Source organism: Lampris incognitus, unplaced genomic scaffold (assembly GCF_029633865.1).
Source record: "Lampris incognitus isolate fLamInc1 unplaced genomic scaffold, fLamInc1.hap2 scaffold_136, whole genome shotgun sequence".
NCBI lineage: Eukaryota > Metazoa > Chordata > Actinopteri > Lampriformes > Lampridae > Lampris > Lampris incognitus.
The window spans coordinates 232,501-237,620 of record NW_026611106.1 but is presented as its reverse complement, the minus strand read 5'-3'; positions in this window follow the sequence as shown (position 1 = coordinate 237,620).

Here is a 5,120-nt window from a genome sequence, read left to right as displayed (position 1 = left end):
CCTGATTCTGGGTCAGGGTTTCGTACGTAGCAGAGTAGCTCTATCGCTGCGATCTATTGAAAGTCATCCCTCGATCCAAGCTTTTGTCGGGCGCGCGCCACCCCGGTGCGCGTCCCGGCAATCTGCTGTTCCATCGGGCTACCAGGGGCGGGGCGAAAATGACGTGCAGTGAAGAAGAAGAAGAAGAAGAAGAAGAAGAAGAAGAAGAAGAAGAAGAAGAAGAAGAAGAAGAATTAAACCAAAAAAAAAAAAGTGGCGAGAGCTGGGGGTACCAGGGGCGCGTGGAACCTTGCCGGAGTGTCTCCCCGGTAATACCAGTTTCGGCTGGTGCACGGGACGTGGGTATGTGTTCCGGCCGCTTCAACCTTTTCTCTTCCCGTACGCACCATCGTGGTAGAGTTTGAACCCTCCTCCCTGCCTCTCTCCCTCCTCCGATGGTCCTGGCTTGATTCCCCTTCCACCTGTTGTCTCTCTCGCACACGTAAGGAATCCGGTTCGGCGCAAAACAAATCAAACAATACCAAACAAACAAAAACCAGACGAATTTCCGAGAGAATAAGACTTGCAAATTAGTTCCTTGTGTAATCATGTAATAGTTGGTGTTTTGTTTTTCTATTTATTTATTTATTTATTTATCTATCTATCTATCTATCTATCTATCTATCTATCTATCTATCTATCTATCTATCTATCTATCTATCTATCTATCTATCTATCTATGTATTTATTTATTTATTTATTTATTTATTTATTTCTTTATTTATTTATCTATCTATCTATCTATCTATCTATCTATCTATCTATCTATCTATCTATCTATCTATCTATCTATCTATTTTGTGTGTGCGTGTGTGTGTGGGGCGGGGCGGGGAAATAATATATCCTTTTGTTTACGGTTCCCTCTGTTTAACCGAGCCACCGGCAGTGAATTAGCAGTAGAGTAAGTAGACCTTTGCTTAGAGGTGATTCTCAGCTGAGAGAGAGAGCATACAGAGCACACACACACAGAGCACCACCAAGAGAAACAGTTTAGAAGGCTGCCGTGCACGATTTTCTATGTTTACTACTACGACTTTCGGCTTCTGCCGTTAGGGATCGCCACAGCGGATCATCCGTTTCCATGTCTTCCTGTCTTCTGCGTGTTCCTCTGTCACACCATCCACCTGCATGTCTTCCCTCACCACATCCATAAACCTCCTCTTTGGCCTTCCTCTTTTCCTCTTTCCTGGCAGCTCCATATTCAGCATCCAAACCGTCCAACTTGAGCAATCGTTCCTAATCTTGCTCTTCTTCGTTACTCCCAGTGAAAATGTTAGCATCCTCAACTCTGCCACCTCCAGCTCCGCCTCCTGCTGTCTTTTCGTCAGTGCCACTGTCTCTAAATCATATAACGTAGCTGGTCTCACGAACATCTTGTTAACCTTCCCTTTAACTGTTGCTGGTACCCTTCTGTCCTGACACTCTTCTCCACCCACTCCACCCTGCCTGCCCGTCTGCCTGCCTGCCTGCCTGCCTGCCTGCCTGCCTGCCTGCCTGCCTGCCTGCCTGCCTGCCTGCCTGCCTGCACTCTCTTCTTCACCTCTCTCCTGCACTCCCCGTTACTTTGGACAGTTGACCCCAAGTATTTAAAGTGAAATGCCTTTGTCACCTCCTCACGCGTAGGTATTCCGTCTTGCTCCTACTGACTTTCATTCCTCTTCTCTCCAGTGCATACCTCCACCTCTCCAGGCTCTCCTCACAATGAACTGCACCCTACTGTCGCTACAGATGACAATGTCATCCGCGAACATCATCGTCCATGGAGACTCCTGCCTGATCTTGTCCGTCAACCTGTCCATCACCGTTGCAACCAAGAAAGGGCTCAGAGCCGATCCTTGATGTAATCCCACCTCCACCTTGAACCCATCTGTCATTCCAACCACGCACCTCAGCATTGTCACACTTCCCTCATACATAGCCTGCACCACTCCTACATACTTCTCTGCAACTCTTGACTTCCTCCTACAATATCACACCTCCTCTCTCGGCACCCTGTCGTATGCTTTGTGTAAATCTACAAAGACACAATGCAACTCTTTCTGGCCTTCTCTATACTTCTCAATCAACCAACCTTTTCTCTCTCTCTCTCTCTCTCTCTCTCTGTCTCTCTCATTTTCTTCATTTATCAGCCCGTCAAAGTAGTCCTTCCACTTCGTAGCACACTCTCCTCGCTTGGCAGCACATTTCCATCTGTATCTTTGATCGCCCTAACTTGTCGCACATCCTCGGCAGCTCGGTCTCTCTGTCTAGCCAATCTGTACAAGTCTTTTTCTCCTTCCTTAGTGTCTAACCTGTCATACAGCTCACCGTACGACTTTTCCTTTACCTTTGCCACCTCTCTCTTTGCTTTACGCTGCATCTCCTTGTACTCCTGTGTACTTTCTTCATCTCTCTGACTATCCCACTTCTTCTTTGCCAACCTTTTCCTCTGTATACTTTGCTCTACTTCCTCCTTCCACCACCACCACCACCACCACCACCGCCAAGTCTCCTTGTCTTCCTTCCTCTGTCCCGATGACACACCAAGTACCTTCCTAGCTGTCTTCCTCGCTATTTCTGCAGCGCTTGCCCAGCCATCTGGCAACTCTTCACTACCACTCAGTGCCTGTGTTAACTCCTGCCTGAACTCCACACAACAGTCTTCCTTCTTCAACTTCCACCATTTGATCTTCGGCTGTGTCTTCACTCGCTTCCTCATGTTGGTCTCCAAAGTCATCTTACAGACCACCATCCGATGCTGCCTAGCTACGTTCTCCCCTGTCACCACCTTGCAGTATGCAATCCCTTTTACATCGCGCCTTCTACACAAGATATAGTCCACCTGTGTGCACTTTCCTCCACTCGTATACGTCGTCACCCTGTGCTCCTCCCTCTTCTTGAAATATGTATTCACCTCAGCCATTTCCATCCTTTTCGCAAAATCGAACACCATCTGTCCTTCCACATTTCTCTCCTCGATTCCATACCTTACCATCAACTCCTCACCACCTCTGTTCCCTTCAGCAACGTGTCCATCGAAGTCCGCTCCAATCACCACTCCCTCCTCCTTGGGTACCCTTTCCACCACGTCGTCCAACTCAACTCCAGAATTCTTCTTTTTCGTCCATCTTACACCCGACTTGCGGGGCATATGCGCTGATAACCGTCAGCAATACACCTTCGATTTCCAGCTTCATAATCCTCACTCTGTCTGACACTGTGTTCACCTCCAGCACGCTCTTGACATACTCTTCCTTCAGAATGACCCCTACCCCATTTCTCCTCCCATTCGCACCATGGTAGAAGAGTTTGAACCCACCTGCGATACTCCTGGCCTTACTCCCCTTCCACCTTGTCTCTTGTCACCTTTCTTCTTTCCATCACGTCAGCCAGCTCTCTCCCTTTACTAGCCATAGTGCCAACATTCAAAGTTCCGACTGACTCTCACCTCCACACGGCTACCCTTCCTCCTCTCTAGCTGCCTCTGGACATGCCTTCCCCCTCTCCTTTTCCTTCGCCCAACAGTAGCCTAGTTTCCACCGGCACTCCGCTGGTTAACAGTACCGATGGCGGTCGTCGGTAACCCGGGCCTCGACCGATCCGGTATGGAAATCTTATTTATGATCCGCATATTTGATTTGGCAAAGATTTGACGCCGGATGCCCTTCCTGACGTAACCCTCCCCATTTGTCCGGGCTTGGGACCTGCACTAAGAATGCACTGGCTTGTGCATCCTCAGTGGCTGGGTTGCACGCTTTTCTATGTTTGCCCCTCACTTTTGTGGCGTGAACGATCAATTCTAGTAATACAGGTGTGTTTATGTTAGGTATCACAGACACACGCACACGCACAATATATGTCCAAAAGTATTGACATAACTGACCATTACACCCACAGGAGCTTTTCTGACATCTCATTCTGAATCCATAGAAACCCATATTCCACGAAGCTCCCGGCGCACAGTTTTTGTGCCGATGTTAATGCCAGGAGAAGTTTGGATCTCTGCAGTTATTGAGTGAACAGAGCGTTGGCGACTTGAGTTGCTGTTGTTCCTAAAGGCTTGCACTTTTCAATAATATGATGATATATGAAGCATAGAGAGTAAACGGGATAGATACCTTTTGAACAGCACCCTGTAGTACAGCACTTTGAAGGTACATATGTCGTCACTTGCTGTAGTGGTTTTTACTGATGGGCGTGGCCAGGTTTTCAGAAGCCTCTCAGTTGTCAATGTGAGAGCCAGGGGACGCGTCTGCCGTACGTTTAGGGTTAGGGTTAGGTGATTTCTCTGGTAGGGCTGCTTACACCACACCCCGGACTGGATTTGTTGCGTGTTTGTGTCCTGATCGATGGGCCAACTTAACACGCCTTCGGAGGGTGTCCGCCGGCCGGCTTTGCCGGCGTTCGGGCGGTCGGTTCCTCCGGTCTGGCGGATCGATGTCCTTTATTTAATGTTCTTAGTGGCGAGCAGAGTGCGGAGTGGGAGGGGCTCTACCGCGTAGTCGTCCTCTCCGTTGCACAGCTCGACAGCGTGCTCGGCGGTGCTCAGCCGGACCGTCTATCCCAGTTGCTCTTCCACGGCTCCCCTCGCGAGGCTTGCCGCCCCCCCCCCCTCCCCCTCCGACATCTGTATGGGGAGGGGTGGAACAGCTCCGTGTTTACCTCGCGGGGCTTCCCGGAAGACATTTTCTCAAAGTCCTCGTGTGACCGGTCTACTTTTTCATTGCGTTGTGTAGGAAAGACAGGACAATTTGTCTCCTTCATGGGATCTGTATTCTGTCGCATATAAACAGAGCAGGTTTCTGGAAGCTTCAGGGGACGTCAATACAGGTTTTTTTTTTTGTTTTTTTTTACAAAAACACATAAAACATAGCAGTCGCGTATAAACAGGACAGATTTCTGGAAACTTTAGATCTGCTCCCACTGTAGCATACGCAGAAATTGGGACCCACATTAGGAATGGATAAAATAAATTACAGGGGCAGACAAAAATGAACACGTGCATACGTTTTGGGCCTCTAACAGGAAATGGCGTCACAACAGGGAGGGGTTACTAACTGGGAGGGGCTACTATAAGCGTTGGTAATGACAATAATAATAAT